Below are 20,341 nucleotides of genomic sequence, written 5' to 3' on the forward strand. Positions count from 1 at the left end.
ACCTATTCGGCACGACAAATATATCCTATGTACAATGAGGCAAATGCAAGCATAAGATACTGCCTAACCTGGCGACCAGCAGGGAAGGTAAGTCTGCCGAAGTTGTTACACGAGTGTACCACGTCGCTTCACAGTTTTGACGGACTTCCTTGTGATTGGCTGGTTGTACCAAGGTGCTGGCATAACTACGGGGTCCCTTTGAGCGTTAAACCCTTAGCACCTGGTTCGCTGGTCGGGAGACATATCTATATTGGAGTGTGATATACGGCGTATATAATGTAACATACTCTTAACATGCCATAGCGTGCGTGCGTGCGTGCGTGCGTGCGTGCGTGCGTGCGTGCGTGCATGAGTGCGTGCGTGCTTGCGTGCGTGCGTGCTTGCGTGCGTGCGTGCCCACCATACTTATATACGCACACAACAAAAATTCCACCACCACCATTCCCCCTCCACACACACACACACACACACACACACACACACACACACATACACACACACACACACCCACACACACACTCTTACACACACACACACACTCGTACACACACACACATACACACACACACACACACACTCGTACACACACACACACACACACACACACACACACACACACACACACACACACACACACACACACACACACACACACACACACTCGTACACACACACACACACACACACACACACACACACACACACACACACACACACACACACAAACACACAAACACACACACACACTCGTACACACACACACACACACACGGCACCTGTGACCAGCGGGGTCCCACAGGGGTCAGTCCTAGGACCAGTGCTGTTTCTGGTATTTCTGAACGACATGACGGAAGGAATAGACTCTGAGGTGTCCCTGTTTGCAGATGACGTGAAGTTGATGAGAAGAATTCACTCGATCGAAGACCAGGCAGAACTACAAAGGGATCTGGACAGGCTGCAGACCTGGTCCAGCAATTGGCTCCTGGAGTTCAATCCCACCAAGTGCAAAGTCATAAAGATTGGGGAAGGGCAAAGAAGACCGCAGACGGAGTACAGTCTAGGGGGCCAGAGACTACAAACCTCACTCAAGGAAAAAGATCTTGGGGTGAGTATAACACCAGGCACATCTCCTGAAGCGCACATCAATCAAATAACTGCTGCAGCATATGGGCGCCTAGCAAACCTCAGAACAGCATTCCGACATCTTAATAAGGAATCGTTCAGGACCCTGTACACCGTGTACGTTAGGCCCATATTGGAGTATGCGGCACCAGTTTGGAACCCACACCTAGCCAAGCACGTAAAGAAACTAGAGAAAGTGCAAAGGTTTGCAACAAGACTAGTCCCAGAGCTAAGAGGTATGTCCTACGAGGAGAGGTTAAGGGAAATCAACCTGACGACACTAAAGGACAGGAGAGATAGGGGTGACATGATAACGACATACAAAATACTGAGAGGAATTGACAAGGTGGACAAAGACAGGATGTTCCAGAGATTGGACACAGTAACAAGGGGACACAGTTGGAAGTTGAAGACACAGATGAATCACAGGGATGTTAGGAAGTATTTCTTCAGCCACTGAGTAGTCAGTAAGTGGAATAGTTTGGGAAGCGATGTAGTGGAGGCAGGATCCATACATAGCTTTAAGCAGAGGTATGATAAAGCTCACGGTTCAGAGAGAGTGACCTAGTAGCGATCAGTGAAGAGGCGGGGCCAGGAGCTCGGACTCGACCCCCGCAACCTCAACTAGGTGAGTACACACACACACACACACACACACACACACACACACACACACACACACACGATTAGCCGTATTAACCCTCAGGTGTTATTTACAAACTTAGGTTCCCGTCACCTGGACGGAAGATCGGGTCACCTTCACCTGTTATATGACGCCCACCTGCAGGAGCAAGTGAATTCTGTCTGTTTATCTCTTAGACTCTCCAGACGCTCTGTGATCCCCCTTATGGTTTTAGCGCTTTCCCGTGAATATAATAATAATATAACGGCAATCATATATTACGGTTGAGTTACATTATAATGTACCGATGTTTGTTTATATCAATAAAGAAATTAGATCAAATAGAAATGACCAAAATAGATGAATAATAGGCTCAAATATCTACTAGGGCATAAGAAAGGAATTTATAGGCGTATCAAAAGAGGTGAGGGTCATCTTATGAATCAGTATATTGACATTAAGAGGGACATTAAAAAGGGGATAAGAAAAGCTAAAAGGGACTATGAAATTAAAGTTGCTAGGGATTCTAAAACTAACCCAAAAAGTTTTTTCCAGGTCTATAGAACAAAAGTTAGAGATAAGATAGGTCCCCTTAAAAATAACTATGGGCACCTTACTGACAATGAGAATGAAATGTGCTTGATTTTAAATAATTATTTTCTCTCAGTTTTTACACAGGAAGACACTAACAATATTCCAGTAATTAATTTTTACAGTGGGCTAGAAGAAGATAAATTATGTAACATCACAGTCACTAGTGAGATGGTTGTGAGGCAGATAGACAGACTGAAGCAAAATAAGTCGCCGGGTCCTGATGAGGTTTTTTCAAGGGTTCTTAAGGAATGCAAAATGGAACTCTGTGAACCATTAACTAATATTTTTAATTTATCTCTTCAAACAGGTGTAGTGTCTGATATGTGGAAGATGGCTAATGTAACTCCTATTTTTAAAACAGGGGACAAGTCGTTACCGTCAAATTACCGCCCAATAAGCCTGACCTCAATTGTAGGCAAATTACTAGAGTCAATTATAGCTGAGATTATAAGAAGCCATCTCGATAAGCATAGCTTGATTAATGATACTCAGCATGGATTCACAAGAGGCCGGTCTTGTCTAACTAATTTATTAACTTTCTTCAGTAAAGCTTTTGAGGCTGTTGACCACAATAAAGAATTTGATATTATTTACTTAGATTTTAGTAAGGCTTTTGATAGAGTTCCGCACCATAGACTGTTAAAGAAAGTGGCAGCCCATGGCATTGGGGGAAAAGTGCTCTCGTGGATCGAGTCATGGCTCACTGACAGGAAGCAGAGAGTGTCCATAAATGGGGTTAAATCCGAGTGGGGATCTGTAACAAGTGGCGTTCCACAGGGATCAGTCTTGGGCCCGTTGTTGTTTATAATATATATCAATGATCTTGATGAGGGAATTACTAGTGATATGAGCAAATTCGCCGATGACACAAAGATAGGTAGGATAATTGATTCAAACGTAGATGTTAGGGAACTTCAGGAGGATTTAAACAAACTCTATTCTTGGTCAGAAAAGTGGCAGATGCAGTTCAATGTAGATAAGTGCAAGGTTCTGAAGCTTGGGAGTGCCCATAACCCTAGTACTTATAAATTAAATGATGTAGAACTTAGCCATACAGATTGCGAAAAGGACTTGGGGGTTATGGTGAGCAGCAACCTTAAACCAAGACAGCAATGCCTAAGCGTACGTAATAAGGCAAATAGATTACTGGGATTTATATCAAGAAGTGTAAGCAACAGAAGTCCAGAGGTCATACTGCAGCTTTATACATCATTAGTAAGGCCTCACCTTGATTATGCAGCTCAGTTCTGGTCTCCGTATTACAAAATGGACATAAATTCGTTAGAAAACATTCAGCGTAGGATGACTAAATTAATACATAGCATCAGAAATCTTCCTTATGAAGAAAGATTGAAGACTCTTAAGTTACATTCACTTGTTAGACGAAGAATGAGGGGAGACCTGATCGAAGTGTATAAGTGGAAGATAGGTATTAATAAAGGGGATATTAATAAGGTCTTGAGGATGTCTCTCCAAGAGAGAACCCGCAGTAATGGATTTAAATTAGATAAGTTTAGATTTAGAAAGGACATAGGAAAGTATTGGTTTGGAAATAGGGTAGTTGATGAGTGGAACAGTCTACCTAGTTGGGTTATTGAGGCTAGGACTTTGGGTAGTTTCAAATCTAGGTTGGATAAGTACATGAGTGGGAAGGGTTGGATTTGAGTGGGACTTTCACATCAGAGCTTATTTCTTGGGTAGCATTGAAAATCGGGTTGGGTAAATGTTTTGTTAGTGGGATGAATTGTAAAGGACCTGCCTAGTATGGGCCAGCAGGCCTCCTGCAGTGTTCCTCCTTTCTTATGTTCTTATGTTCTTATGTTAAATAAATTTGAAATGTGTCTAAAAAGGATGAGTGAAAAAAAAAAAAAGGTTTGTGGGGGTGGGTGCGTGAGGTGTGTCTCGGTAGAAGCAAACAACGTTTCGCCCGAATACAACAGAGGAAGGAGTTGTTGTACTGGCCTGTATTCGACTGAAGAAGCCTTCTGTGTAGGCGAAACGTTTCGGCAGTAAACATGGTTATATGTTGCACATGTGTCTTGTTTATCATCGAAGGTTAGTCTATAAGTGAATATTTTGCTCTTTACTTAGTCTTTCTCCGAGACTTGTGGGAAAGTTTTGCCTCTCAAGGGATGGTATGGTCAGCATGTATGACGAGGAGCAGGAGCTACTGTGTATATAACAACATAAGAAGAACATAAGAAAGGAGGAACACTGCAGCAGGCCTGTTGGCATATACTAGGCAGGTCCTTCACATGAAGACAAAACTCGGGATCTTGGCTGAAATCCTGAAGGAGGAGTTCTAGGAACCTCACCAAATCTGAGGTTGTTTTATGGCCTTCATTAATCCTGAAAGAGGAGCTCAACGAACCTCACTAGCTCTGAAGGAGAAGCTCGTCCATCAGGGTTACTGAGACTTGTGGCTCACTCGGCATTGTAAGATCAACAGGTTTGGGATTATACTCTTTATTTGATAAGTTCTACAGATTTCGAAACCAGTGCTTAAGTAGCTGGTAAAAATGCTAGGAAATAAATGGACGTTTCCGCCATATTGGGAATAAAATATTGAATAAATAAATGTTGTGGATAAATACTGAGGTAAGATCAATTAACAACTAACCCACTAAGTCACAATACCAAGGAAAGAACAATTCACAACTAACCCACTAAGTCACAATACCAAGGAAAGAACAATTAACAACTAACCCACTAAGTCACAATACCAAGGAAAGAACAATTCACAACTAACCCACTAAGTCACAATACCAAGGAAAGAACAATTCACAACTAACCCACTAAGTCACAATACCAAGGAAAGAACAATTAACAACTAACCCACTAAGTCACAATACCAAGGAAAGAACAATTCACAACTAACCCACTAAGTCACAATACCAAGGAAAGAACAATTCACAACTAACCCACTAAGTCACAATACCAAGGAAAGAACAATTAACAACTAACCCACTAAGTCACAATACCAAGGAAAGAACAATTCACAACTAACCCACTAAGTCACAATACCAAGGAAAGAACAATTCACAACTAACCCACAATAGTGAGGAAAGAACAATTCAGAATTTTGAAGGGAAAGCTTTAGCCGACGTTGCAACTTTAGTTGATAACAATGAAGTTTTTTTTCTCCTCGAAGATTATATGTTGCAGTCGAGCAGGATGCACGATCTCTGCAGAAGGTGACAGTGTTTCATGTATATTCGTAGGTCAGTGGTAGGTCTTTCGGCTCACAACCGGAAGACCGTTCAAACTTGGGTCGGGTGGAGACGATGGGCAAGTGTCTTGGCACTTGCTGTCCCTGTTCACCTAGCATTAATGGGTACCTGGGTGTTAGCAGACTGCTATGACTGGCATCCTAGGGACATTTATGGGTGGCATCCTAAGGACATTGATGGATGGCATCCTGGGGATATTTATGGATGGCATCCTTGGGACATTGATGGATAGCATCCTAGGGATATTTATGGATGGCATCCTAGGGACATTTATGAGTGGCATCCTGGGGACATTTATGAGTGGCATCCTGGGGACATTTATGAGTGGCACCCTGGGGACATTTATGGGTGGCACCCTGGGGACATTTATGGGTGGCATCCTGGGGACATTTATGAGTGGCATCCTGGGGACATTTATGAGTGGCACCCTGGGGACATTTATGGGTGGCATCCTGGGGACATTTATAAAGGGATTCAGGAAAAACCAGTTAAACGGACTTGAGTCCTGGAGGTAGGAAGTACAGTACCTGTACTCTGAAAGGATAGGGGGGGGGGTGATCCTGCAGTTTCAAGTGTCATTCGGATTCTGATGTTTGCATGCTTCTGGTAAGACAGCTGTTGAATGAATGATGGTGAATGTGATTCATTGGTTATGTCATCTTACAAGGAGGAGAATCAACCAGTGGGATTAAACAAAATGTTTGTTCATTCCCAGTGAACTGTGTTCACTAGGATGGCCCCGTGTGACCCGGTGCTCCGTGTGACCTGGTGTTCCGTGTGACCCGGTGCTCCGCGTAACCCGGTGCTCCATGTGACCCGGTGCTCTGTGTAACCCAGTGCTCCGTGTGACTCAGTGCTCCGTGTGACCTAGTGCTCCCGTGTAACCCAGTGCTCCGTGTGACCCGGTGCTCCATGTGACCCGGTGCTCCACGTGACTCAGTGCTCCATGTGACCCTGTGCTCCGTGTGACCCGGTATTCCGTGTGACCTAGTGCTCCCGTGTAACCCAGTGCTCCGTGTGACCCGGCGCTCCGTGTGACCCGGTGCTCCGTGTGGCCTGGTGCTCCGTGTGACCTAGTGCTCCCGTGTAACCCAGTGCTCCGTGTGACCCGGTGCTCCGTGTGACCCGGTGCTCCGTGTGACTCAGTGCTCCATGTGACCCGGTGCTCCGTGTAACCCAGTGCTCCGTGTGACTCAGCGCTCCGTGTGACCCAGTGCTCCGTGTGACCCGTCAAACCTTGTTTCACAAGACTTGTGGAAGCAACGGGCAGTCATTAGGTTAAGATTTGTCAGGCAACAAGTTCCTCCTAACGCGGGTCTTCACGTGATGTCCCGCCACTGCCGCTTCTGGACGTATGACCGAATCTTTCTGCTAGCCTACTGGTCCATCCTTGAAAAGTTTAATATCATATGACGTTGATAACCATTCAGTCGGTCTTTTCTTGTCACTGTATTGTAAGATTCTTCACAACTGTTCATTTCAATGAATAATTTCACGCTCCTTTAGAATGATTAACATTTCATCTTGGCAAGTACTTCGTTGGCAGAACTTCGACTCCAACGCCTCGTTTTCTTTCATCAGGTATCTTGGTTCAGTCCCCGACCATAGTACCGGCTGACTGCTGGCTGATCGCTGACTGACAGAATGACTGGCTAAGTATTTTATAATTATCCCTGCCTGTGTACACACCCTGTGACTGTATTACACTCTAACTCTCACCTCGACACACTCAGAAATACTCTAACACTCGTCGACGTCCTGGGAAATCCACCAACTTCCGGGATGGTCTCAACTTCTGCGAATATTAACCGAGTAAAAAAAAAAGACTTGCATCTTCAGCTTTACAAGAACACAGTGTCTCTTACGAGTTGTTCATAGGTACATAGACTTTCAAGGCAATGCCTTGTTGGTAAGAACTTTTACTCTGAAAAAACTGGCTGCGAATCTTTGTTTTTAAATGTGTAAAACCTATACATCGAAAGATCAGTGTCTCTCAGTGTGTATATACTGAGAAATTAATCTCCAATTTGGAGATTAAATTATTCTTGAATGGTGAGTAGGTGATGTGCAGCCTTAATGACCCTCGTGTAGTCGATAGGCTTCAATCCCAGTTAACTAAACAGCTAGCCACGTCAGGATACATTTGTCGTGTTTCCTGACGAACAGAGTAACACCGCGAGTTGTGGAAAGTCTGTGGAATTGTTTAATGGTCCTCAATATTCGTAATTTACATGGTGTGATTATTTGACCATTTATGGCAAAATATTCATACAAAGATTCACGTGTAATTAGTAATTACACGTAAAAAATAGTAATAATTGCGTGCAATAATTATTCATGTCTAATAATTATTTACTAAATATTAGATAATTAATAAAGGATTAGTAATCCCGGGGGTTATTACTGATTGTTTACTGCTAGAAGCTTCATCAGTAATTACCTTTGTGCATATTTGATATATTTTCACGAACTGTGGGTGCAGGGGTTGAGTCTCAGCTCCTGGTCTCGCATGTTACTGCATATGATTGGTATCACAAGTCTCCTACATCATACACTGTCGTATCTATCCTTAATGTGTGTGTGTGTGTGTGTGTGTATGGCAGCATTTGGTGATAAGGATAACGTAAGTGTCCAAGTAGATTCTTGACGGATAGGATAAAGTTATCGAGTCCTAGCTGGTCTTTGATGGCTAGGACGTATTATATGATAAAAATAAATACACGTGTTTGAAAAAAAAGAAAGAAATAACGTTGCTTCAAGACAAGTCTCCTAACCTTCCCTTCCAACCAGACAACTACCTCTAAGACGCCCAGTAAGGAAATACTGGCACCGCCTCTGGTGACCACCTGATGTTGTCTTTGGCTAAAGATTTGGAGAGATTGTTGCTTGTATTGTTGACGAGTAGAACTATATAAGTGCTGGGGTTGTTGCTTGTATTGTTGACGAGTAGAACTATATAAGTGCTGGGGTTGTTGCTTGTATTGTTGACGAGTAGAACTATATAAGTGCTGGGGTTGTTGCTTGTATTGTTGACGAGTGGAACTATGTAAGTGCTGGGGTTGGAAACATGCTTATCCATTTCATTGATTGGTATGTTATGTTATTTGACTTTAAAGATAACTCCAGTGGCACTCTTCTGGAAAGACAAAAAAAAAAAAAAGTCCCAAAGGACCAACGTTTACTTCCTTGAAAATTCCATAAATTGGTCCAGTTCCTTGAACATCCAGTCAACTTGTTTTGAATAGCTTGGGAGAAAAGGTGACTAAATTGGCTGATCAGGAAGCTGTCTGGCGCTTCATTGCCCTCTGCAGTCTCTTACATTTTTAATTTTCTTTCTTGTTCCTGTTTTTTAAGCTGAATTTGTTGCGTTTGCTTATTCGGCAAAGATCGTTTTCTCCAGACAAGCCGAGCGACTGTTAAGATTTGCTAAAATTCGGCGAAAATCGGTGGGAACATCTCGAGGCTTAACATTTCGCTGAATCAAAGGTTCAAAATACATTGGATGGAACTGTTTACAAAGATACTACAACACTGTAGCTGGAACAGTTCACAACTACGGTGCGTGATATCTGGGAGATGGTGGTGGTGGTGGTGGTGGTGGTGATGGTGGTGGTGATGGAGGTGGTGGTGGTGGTGGTGGTAGGAGGGAGATGGTGGAAGTGGTGGGAGGGAGATGGTGGTGGTGGTGGGAGGGAGGTGGTGGTGGTGGTGGTGGTAGGAGGGAGATGGTGGAAGTGGTGGGAGGGAGATGGTGGTGGTGGTGGGAGGGAGATGGTGGTGGTGGTGGTGGGAGGGAGGTGGTAGTGGTGGTGGGAGGGAGATGGTGGTGGTGGTGGTGGGATGGAGATGGTGGGGGGGGTGGGAGGGAGGGGGTGGTGGTGGTGGGAGAGAGATGGTGGTGGTGGCGGTGGGACGGAGATGGTGGTGGTGGGGGTGGGAGGGAGATGGTGGTGGTGGTGGGAGGGAGGTGGTGGTGGTTGTGGTGGTGGGAGGGAGATGGTGGTGGTGGTGGTGGGAGGGAGATGGTGGTGGTGGTGGGAGAGAGATGGTGGTGGTGGTGGGAGGGAGGTGGTGGTGGTGGTGGTGGTGGGATGGAGATGGTGGTGGTGGTGGGAGGGAGGTGGTGGTGGTGGTGGGAGGGAGGTGCTGGTGGGAGGGAGATGGTGGTGGTGGTGGTGGGAGGGAGATGGTGGTGGTGGTGGGAGAGAGATGGTGGTGGTGGTGGTGGGAGGGAGATGGTGGTGGTGGTGGGAGAGAGATGGTGGTGGTGGTGGGACGGAGATGGTGGTGGTGGTGGGAGGGAGATGGTGGTGGGAGGGAGGTGGTGGTGGTGGTGGTGGTGGTGGTGGTGGTGGGAGGGACAGTGGTGGTGGTGGTGGTGGGAGTGAGAGTGGTGGTGGTGGTGGTGGTGGGGGGGGTGGGAGAGAGATGGTGGTGGTGGTGGTTGTGGGACGGAGATGGTGGTGGTGGTGGGAGGGAGGTAGTGGTGGTGGTGGTGGTGGTGGGACGGAGATGGTGGTGGTGGTGGTGGTGGGGGTGGTGGTGGTGGTGGGGGTGGTGGTGGTGGTGGTGGTGGTGGGAGGGAGGTGGTGGTGGTGGTGGTGGTGGTGGGACGGAGATGGTGGTGGGACGGGGATGGTGGTGGTGGTGGTGGGAGGGAGGTAGTGGTGGTGGTAGTTGCGTTATCTGTGGAGAGAAGACCAGCTATCACCTTCACACTGGTCCCTGGTGTCATTAAGGGTTTGCAGCGACTCCCCCCCCCCCCTCGGCAACATTTGATGAAATATGTAGGAAACTTGTGTTTAGTAAATGTCTGTGAGAAGCACTAACATTCTTGCTGGAGGTACTCTGACCTCTTAAACTGCTCAGCTCCTAGACTCACCTTCATAACATTCTTGTTTGATGGTCTGGGTGTGGGTATCGCCTCTTCAGTGTTGGTGGGCTTTCTTTAATTCAGGAATATATGATTTTTGTACTTTCTTATTAATATAAGATTAAAGTTCAGATTTTATCGCTAAAGCTGACGGTTTGTTGTACATCATATCAATACTACGGACGGTGGCGCATGAACACAGATGCACAAAAGCCAGGGAACAAAGTCCTTAAATACTTAACGGGAGTGTATTTGGGTATATATTTACAATTTATAGTCTATTACAAGCAAATTCAAGACATTGCTCAGTATATCTGGTATTATATTTTCTCTAAAATATCTCAGTTTGGCCTCAAGGAAATGTAGGAAGTAGTGTAAGCTGAATACACGCCTTCTTGATATTCTCTCTCTTATTCGCTCTCTCTCTCTCTCTCTCTCTCTCTCTCTCTCTCTCTCTCTCTCAAGTTGTGTGGATGAGAGCGTGTGAGAGGTAGCTATTATTAGTGTGTACTCGACGTAACGCCGACAAGTGGCCATGACGAGGATAATGTCGATGAGGTGACCTCGTGTAGTAACTTCTCGTTGAGATGAGCGAGAATATAATGATAATGACACCTACCAACCTCTATATGATTTTTTTTGGTGTGGGGGGGGGAGGGTTTGAAAACATAGGCTCAAGCAGAGTACACAACAATTTCATTACAGTTACTAACACTTGTTAACAATGCAGGTGACACTGTAACTGAAATAAGCAACATTGAACCAAAATGTGCATTTGCAACAGTTTTTGATTGATTTATGATAAAAAACCATTGGGGTGATGAACCTTGCTGAGAAGTTGCTCCTGCGCACCAGGAGGTTACATAGGCGAAACGTCTTAAATAAAGTCCGTCTCTGCCACTGTGCCGTCTCGTCTTTTTTCCTCCATTTACAAGTTGTGAAGCTTTACTGAAATCCATGACGATGTCCTCACTGTTCAACTGAAGTCTCCCAGCTCAGGCTTACGCTACTGAAGTCTCCCAGCTCAGGCTGACACTACTGAAGTCTCCCAGCTCAGGCTGACACTACTGATGTCTCCCAGCTCAGGCTGACACTAATGAAGTCTCCCAACTCAGGCTGACACTGCTGAAGTCTCCCAGCTCAGGCTGACATTACTGAAGTCTCATAGCTCAGGCTGACACTACTGAAGTCTTCCAGCTCAGGCTGACACTATTGAAGTCTCCCAGCTCAAGCTGACACTACTGAAGTCTCCCAGCTCAGACTGACATTACTGAAGTCTCATAGTTCAGGCTGACACTACTGAAGTCTCCCAGCTCAGGCTGACACTACTGAAGTCTCCCAGCTCAGGCTGACACTATTGAAGCCTCCCAGCTCTGTCGTGGTGGTTCGAAAGGAGATATGATGGTTGAAGATAAACACACTTGTGGATGGTAACACTATATATTGTCAGACTGTGGTAAGGGAGCCCAACCTGCCGTGCGTTGCCTGGTAGACCTATGCGTGGACTGAGGAAGTTACAGAGGTACTCACGCACACATGCGCATCACGTGACGTCACACAAACTGGTCTCTAGGCCTAGTAAGGTATCATATATATAAAACATATGGATGGTACTATGATACTCAGATAAGCTGTTGTTGTTGTTGTTTGTCCGTCGATTCGACGAGGACCATCTAGTCATCCTGGGGTCGAAGTTGGTGGGTATGCAGATGACTTGTCAGGCCAATCCGCGCACGAAACGTTCTCTGGCAGTGTGGACTGGGAAGGGTGGTGGCATCGAGGGGTCTGATGGCTCTGGTCTTCTTTGCCTGCCCGCGCTGCTCAGCTAGTGAGATTCTGCTTGCCTCACAGGATGTTGCCCCTTTCTGGACAACTGCTCGCCAGTCATTCCTGTCCTGAGCTATCAACTCCCACATGGTGTGGTTGATGTTGAAAGCTTTCAGAGCAGTCTTAAGAGTGTCCTTATAGCGCTTCTTTTGGCCTCCTTGAGAGCGCTTTCCATGCTGCAGTTCGCCAAACAAGAGTTTCTTTGGCAGCCGGTGGTCTGGCATGCGAGCAATGTGACCTGCCCAGCGAAGCTGTGTCTGCATTAGGATGGTGTAGATGCTAGGCAGGCCAGCTGTAGTCAGCACTTCTGTGTCTGGGATCTTATCTTGCCATTTGATGCCAAGAATTTTTCTGAGCCGTGTGGTGTGAAAGTGGTTCAACTTTCTGGCGTGACGTTTGCAGACAGTCCAGGTTTCGCAGCCATAGAAAAGTGTGGTGAGGACTATGGCTCTGTACACCTTAATCTTGGTGCTTGTGGTGATGCCTCTTCGGTTCCATACATTCTTGTGGAGCCTGCCGAAGGTGGCACTGGCTTTGGCAAGTCTGGCATTCACCTCATCATCGATGACAACGTTTCTGGAAAGGGTACTGCCGAGGTAGGTGAATTTGTCTATGGCGTTCAGTCGCTGCCCGTTGATGGTGCTGTTTGGCTCAACATACGTCTTTCCCGGAGCAGGCTGGTGCATCACTTCAGTCTTTGTTGTACTGATTGTCAGCCCGACGTTGTTGCAGGCGTCAGAGAACTTGTCAACACTGTGCTGCATGGTGGCTTCTGAAGCAGCGTTGAGGGCGCAGTCATCAGCAAATAGCAGGTCATTGATGGTGTCAATTGCAGCCTTGGTTTTTGCTTGAAGCCTCCTGAGGTTGAAGACAGACCCATCTGTACAGTACCTGATACCGATTCCTGCGTCTGTGTCCCTGAATGCGTCTGTAAGCATGGTCAAGAACATCAGGCTGAACAGGGTGAGAGCAAGCACGCAGCCTTATTTCACTCCATTTCAGATAAGCTATACAAAACATGTAAGGGGGATCAGCAACTATGCTGACAGCTAGGTCATGTTACGTATGTCATCTCAACATACACTACTATGCTATAGGCTGAACAGGCAGGTGGTTCTGGGCTGATTCTATACAATAACAAAGACATATATAACTTAGAACTAATGGGTGGTATCGTAATGGATGTTAACATAATGAGTTTTAACATAATGGGTTTTAACGTAATGAGTTTTAACATAATGGGTGTTAACGTAATGAGTTTTAACGTAATGCATTACAAATTATAAGTACAAGTCATATTATAATAAAGGATGGAATTGATCAATCGATCTGTATTCATGCTCTCTACAGATTCTGAGGAAGAATAAATATATATACAAGGTGAAAGTAATTAACAGCAAAGGCAAATCTGGTGCACACAGATCATTACTGTTAATTCTCAGAATTCGGAGGGAACATGAACATGAATTTTTTTTTTTTTTTAGAAAACTGATCAGCTGATAACAAAACACACAGTTGAGAACTTCATTCATCTTGGACATCTAATTATACAGACTATGTACATTTAAACCCAACTCTGCAAAGGTAAGATTTACACGTGCAGAATGGTTATCATCTTTGGGTGGATCGAATTCTTCTGCAATGGCTAACACATGCCTTGACTGAGGGCGATCTGAACGAGTATCTACAAAAGATACAGCTACATTCACTAGTGACTGTGGAATTACTAACTGGTATGCTCTTCTGCTTGGAGTACTCAACTCAGCTGTTCGATACAGTAATTCTTGGCTCATTACAAAGTCACTAATGGGTGCTGGTGGCTTCACAGTCAGAATAAGATCTTCCTGGAGCAGGAATCAAATCACACCAGACCACATGGGATCTGTTCTTTCTTACTGGAGGAATGAACAAACTCGGTGGAGTGGATGACTCTCCCCAGTTGAAAAAAATAACGCTAAAACACGCAATATGAGCAAGGGAGAATGGGTCTACTATCTCTCACTGCAAGCACAGGGGAAAAGAAATGAACATGGTCAACAGTACAGATATTCAATCTGAGTCACACACAGTGACACGAGGTATCAACTGTAAAGAAACTACACTTACAAACGTTAACAACATGTGAAAGTTACTCGAGAAACAACTTTTTACAGTGCACGGATTACTGTCAACGAGGATGGCATCACCATCTGGAACACAAGAGACAACAACAACACTCAAGTGAGTACACTAGCCACAGAAACGTCTTTCTGCAATGGCTTGTGGCACCAGCAAGAGATGGCATAACTCATTGCAAGTAAAATTCTTGTCAAAGCATCCCCTGGGAAGGAACGAATACTTGAACAAGTTGCCATTGCAAGGATAGTAGTCTCAGCACCCAGGGTTGTCTGAGGTTCCTCTAAAACCCAAAGTAACCGTACACTATCCTGCGTGCACGATATTGTGGCTGGATTCCGGACAGGAGTGACAGTCATACTAGTGCCTGACCGCTTGGCTACATTAATAAGTAATGAACGAATCTATAGGAGCTTAATCTGAACTTCACATTTCGCAGCACTTTAACAAATCTCAGATACAAGCTATGAGAAACACATTGTCTAGCTAGGTACTGTCTTTCAGTGAGTAAGGGAATATTGATACTGTGGACTGATTCATATTTACTTTGACTGACATGATACACTAAGTAAGCAAACAAAAGTGACTGGGACATCTTCTCAGGGAACTTACTCAAGGACATAAAGGCAAAAAAAAAAAAAATAGAGAGAATGACACAATAAGCTTAAATGGGAAGAAAATGCTTAACTAATCTGCATAAGTAAAGGAAAAAAAAATTTAAGTCACACTGTAAGCAAGGAGAACTCACATGAAAATAAAAATAAATTACTCAACTGGATAAGCAACACTTTGAAAATCAAGAGAAATTGTACTTTACTCAAATCAAATTTACTCAAATTTACTGTAAATTGAATGAATGGCACAGTGAGTTGTCTTTACTTTCAATTCAATAAAGAAATTCAACAATAAAATGATAAATCAATCAAAAATGTTAAAATGAAATCAATAAAGCTTGTGCAAAATTAAAACAAACAGGGAAAACAATTCACTGGAAATAAAATAAAATGACACACAAAGAATAAAATATTATGCACAGAACAGAGCATAAGAAACTGCACAGGAATAAACTGTAGCAATATTGCAAATAACAATTTCTAATCAAAAGTACTGCACAACACTACATAAAAATTTCTGAAAGAAAAATTTTAATGGCAACACAATGTTTACATAAGAATTATTGTAGAATGAGTCAATGTTGCAATAATAAAAAAAAAATTACACAGAAGAAAATACAGTTTACAAGAAAAAAAAATATATCAGGGAGTGAACTGATTGAACACTTTAACTCTTAATTGCAGCTTAAGCAAACACTGAACAAGCAAAAGAATGATTTACTTTAAAAGAAGAACTTAAAAATTACACTAAGAGTGAATTTGTTCAATGAAATATAAAAATAATAGATGCAAAAACACAGAACAAAAAGGTTTGAACACTTAGAGTGATGCAGAACACAACACATCAACATAAACACAATACTAGAATTTTCTTGCAATGAAACTTGAGGTATGGAAAATTTTTGGAAAATAATTGTCTTGCTTCAACACAATAACGGCACTATTGTCTGTGGAGATAAGACAAATTAGACACTGGCTGAATGAAAAGAATTAACACGCGAATGTTCAACACAGAGAAAAAAAAATAAAATGGCAAATGAATGAAAACAAAAACAGCAAGAATACACAAATGCTGGGAGACAAAATATAACTGAGACAACACTGAGTTGTGATGCAGAATATAAGGTAATAAATTACTGAATTACTTCACTGCAATACTGTGAACACAAGATAATTGTGAAGTGTAAACACAAGTTTATACTGTTTATATACTGCACACAACAAGGTAAAAACATTAAAGTACTTACTTCAAATATATATAAAAAAAAGAAGCACAACACAACAGACATAAAATAAAGCACGAAAATTAACACTGAAGAAAGAAGAGGAAAAAAATAATATTGCAAGCAGTATATAATGAACACTGAGTCTAATCAAGAGTCACTGAATGTCACTAAGAAATCACTGGAAACACACACAAAAAAATGTCTCAACACTCGCAAATGTCTCTATAAAAAATTATTATTCGTTAACACTGTAGTGACGTTGTAGAATGAGGTTGATGGTAGTGGTGGAGTCTCGTGGCTGGCGGTGTTCCTACTCCACACATGACGCCTCGAAGAATTTGCCCTTAAATCGACGATGGACTCACATAGGAGGCTTTTATGATGGCGCATCTGCTGAAGGAACACTCTTGGCTCTTGACCCCCTATGTGGTCCTTAAAAATATGATGCTAGAACCTGTAATAAGGGTTCAAAAACAGTGGTAGTGGGTGAGGTGGGTGGTTGAGGCAGTGCGGTGGTGAGACACCGCGTGGTGACTGGGCCTATGGGATGAACTGCGTGAGCCACTCTGGGTACACCTGCAATAGGCACAAAGATATTCTAAGCCGGCTGGCTTAAAAACAAACCCACAAAATACCACAATGCCACAGGAATGATAAAACACTCAGGGGGGCTAGAACTGGAAGCACAAAGCGATGGAGAAAACTGTGCCTACGTGGCTTGCTTGAGTACTGAGTTAGTCTCCTGGGTTAGTTGCTGGCTGGCTTGGCTTAACCCTTCACACAGACTGGCTTGATAACTTGTAACGATGAGCACAGCAGGGGTGGAAAGCTGGCTTGGCAGGCAAGGCTGGATGGTGTAAGGCTGGCTGGACTGGGTTTGGGCTGACTCCCCCACCACAGACTGGCTTAAGTGGCTTGGCTTACTTTGCAAACCCAGGTCAGCCCCTCGGAGGTAATGCAAATAGCAAGATAAACACTAATGCACAGAGACTGACCAGTGAATAGTGCAGAGGGCTGGTAGACGCTTGCTCGGTAGCAGCTTGGCAGGTCGGCCTACTGACCACACAAAATGTTCGTCGGCTGAGAGAATTTATCTCCGTGCATCGGCGTAATTATCAATTTTACGCCCACACCGCTGTCATCATTTGTCGTGGGGGTTCGAAAGGAGATGTGATGGTTGAAGATAAACACACTTGTGGATGGTAACACTATATATTGTCAGACTGTGGTAAGGGAGCCCAACCTGCCGTGCATTGCCTGGTAGACCTATGCGTGGACTGAGGAAGTTACAGAGGTACTCGCGCACACATGCGCATCACGTGACTTCACACAAACTGGTCTCTAGGCCTAGTAAGGTATCATATATATAAAACATATGGATGGTACTATGATACTCAGATAAGCTATACAACACATGTAAGGGGGATCAGCAACTATGCTGACAGCTCAGGCTGACACTATTGAAGTCTTATAGCTCAGGCTGACACTACTGAAGTCTCCCAGCTCAGGCTGACACTATTGAAGTCTCATAGCTCAGGCTGACACTACTGAAGTCTCATAGCTCAGGCTGACACTACTGAAGTCTCATAGCTCAGGCTGACACTACTGAAGTCTCCCAGCTCAGGCTGACACTACTGAAGTCTCCCAGCTCAGGCTGACACTACTGAAGTCTCCCAGCTCAGGCTGACACTACTGAAGTCTCCCAGCTCAGGCTGACACTACTGAAGTCTCCCAGCTCAGGCTGACACTACTGAAGTCTCCCAGCTCAGGCTGACACTACTGAAGTCTCCCAGTTCAGGCTGACACTACTGAAGTCTCCCAGCTCAGGCTGACACTACTGAAGTCTCCCAGCTCAGGCTGACACTACTGAAGTCTCCCAGCTCAGGCTGACACTACTGAAGTCTCCCAGCTCAGGCTGACACTACTGAAGTCTCCCAGCTCAGGCTGACACTACTGAAGTCTCCCAGCTCAGGCTGACACTACTGAAGTCTCCCAGCTCAGGCTGACACTACTGAAGTCTCCCAGCTCAGGCTGACACTACTGAAGTCTCCCAGCTCAGGCTGTCACTACTGAAGTCTCCCAGCTCAGGCTGACACTACTGAAGTCTCCCAGCTCAGGCTGACACTACTGAAGTCTCCCAGTTCAGGCTGACACTACTGAAGTCTCCCAGCTCAGGCTGAGTTTACTGAAGTCTCCCAGCTCAGGCTGACACTACTGAAATCTCCCAGCTCAGGCTGACACTACTGAAGTCTCCCAGCTCAGGCTGACACTACTGAAGTCTCCCAGTTCAGGCTGACACTACTGAAGTCTCCCAGCTCAGGCTGAGTTTACTGAAGTCTCCCAGCTCAGGCTGACACTACTGAAGTCTCCCAGCTCAGGCTGACACTACTGAAGTCTCCCAGCTCAGGCTGACACTACTGAAGTCTCCCAGCTCAGGCTGAGTTTACTGAAGTCTCCCAGCTCAGGCTGAGTTTACTGAAGTCTCCCAGCTCAGGCTGACACTACTGAAGTCTCCCAGCTCAGGCTGACACAACTGAAGTCTCCCAGCTCAGGCTGACACAACTGAAGTCTCCCAGCTCAGGCTGACACAACTGAAGTCTCCCAGCTCAGGCTGACACAACTGAAGTCTCCCAGCTCAGGCTGACACAACTGAAGTCTCCCAGCTCAGGCTGACACAACTGAAGTCTCCCAGCTCAGGCTGACACAACTGAAGTCTCCCAGCTCAGGCTGACACAACTGAAGTCTCCCAGCTCAGGCTGACACAACTGAAGTCTCCCAGCTCAGGCTGACACAACTGAAGTCTCCCAGCTCAGGCTGACACAACTGAAGTCTCCCAGCTCAGGCTGACACAACTGAAGTCTCCCAGCTCAGGCTGACACAACTGAAGTCTCCCAGCTCAGGCTGACACAACTGAAGTCTCCCAGCTCAGGCTGACACAACTGAAGTCTCCCAGCTCAGGCTGACACAACTGAAGTCTCCCAGCTCAGGCTGACACAACTGAAGTCTCCCAGCTCAGGCTGACACAACTGAAGTCTCCCAGCTCAGGCTGACACAACTGAAGTCTCCCAGCTCAGGCTGACACAACTGAAGTCTTCCAGCTCAGGCTGACACTACTGAAGTCTCCCAGCTCAGACTGACACTACTGAAGTCTCCCAGCTCAGGCTGACACTACTGAAGTCTCCCAGCTCAGGCTGACACTACTGAAGTCTCCCAGCTCAGGCTGACACTACTGAAGTCTCCCAGCTCAGGCTGACACAACTGAAGTCTCCCAGCTCAGGCTGACACTACTGAAGTCTCCCAGCTCAGGCTGACACTACTGAAGTCTCCCAGCTCAGACTGACATTACTGAAGTCTCCCAGCTCAGGCTGACACAACTGAAGTCTCCCAGCTCAGGCTGACACTACTGAAGTCTCCCAGCTCAGGCTGACACAACTGAAGTCTCCCAGCTCAGGCTATCACTACTGAAGTCTCCCAGCTCAGGCTGACACAACTGAAGTCTCCCAGCTCAGGCTGACACAACTGAAGTCTCCCAGCTCAGGCTGACACTACTGAAGTCTCCCAGCTCAGGCTGACACTGCTGAAGTCTCCCAGCTCAGGCTGACACTACTGAAGTCTCCCAGCTCAGGCTGACACTACTGAAGTCTCCCAGCTCAGGCTGTCACTACTGAAGTCTCCCAGCTCAGGCTGACACAACTGAAGTCTCCCAGCTCAGGCTGACACTACTGAAGTCTCCCAGCTCAGGCTGTCACTACTGAAGTCTCCCAGCTCAGGCTGACACAACTGAAGTCTCCCAGCTCAGGCTGACACTACTGAAGTCTCCCAGCTCAGGCTGTCACTACTGAAGTCTCCCAGCTCAGGCTGACACAACTGAAGTCTCCCAGCTCAGGCTGACACAACTGAAGTCTCCCAGCTCAGGCTGTCACTACTGAAGTCTCCCAGCTCAGGCTGACACAACTGAAGTCTCCCAGCTCAGACTGACACTACTGAAGTCTCCCAGCTCAGGCTGACACAACTGAAGTCTCCCAGCTCAGGCTGTCACTACTGAAGTCTCCCAGCTCAGGCTGACACAACTGAAGTCTCCCAGCTCAGGCTGACACTACTGAAGTCTCCCAGCTCAG

Source organism: Cherax quadricarinatus, chromosome 40 (genome assembly GCF_038502225.1).
Source record: "Cherax quadricarinatus isolate ZL_2023a chromosome 40, ASM3850222v1, whole genome shotgun sequence".
NCBI classification, from domain to species: Eukaryota; Metazoa; Arthropoda; class Malacostraca; order Decapoda; family Parastacidae; genus Cherax; species Cherax quadricarinatus.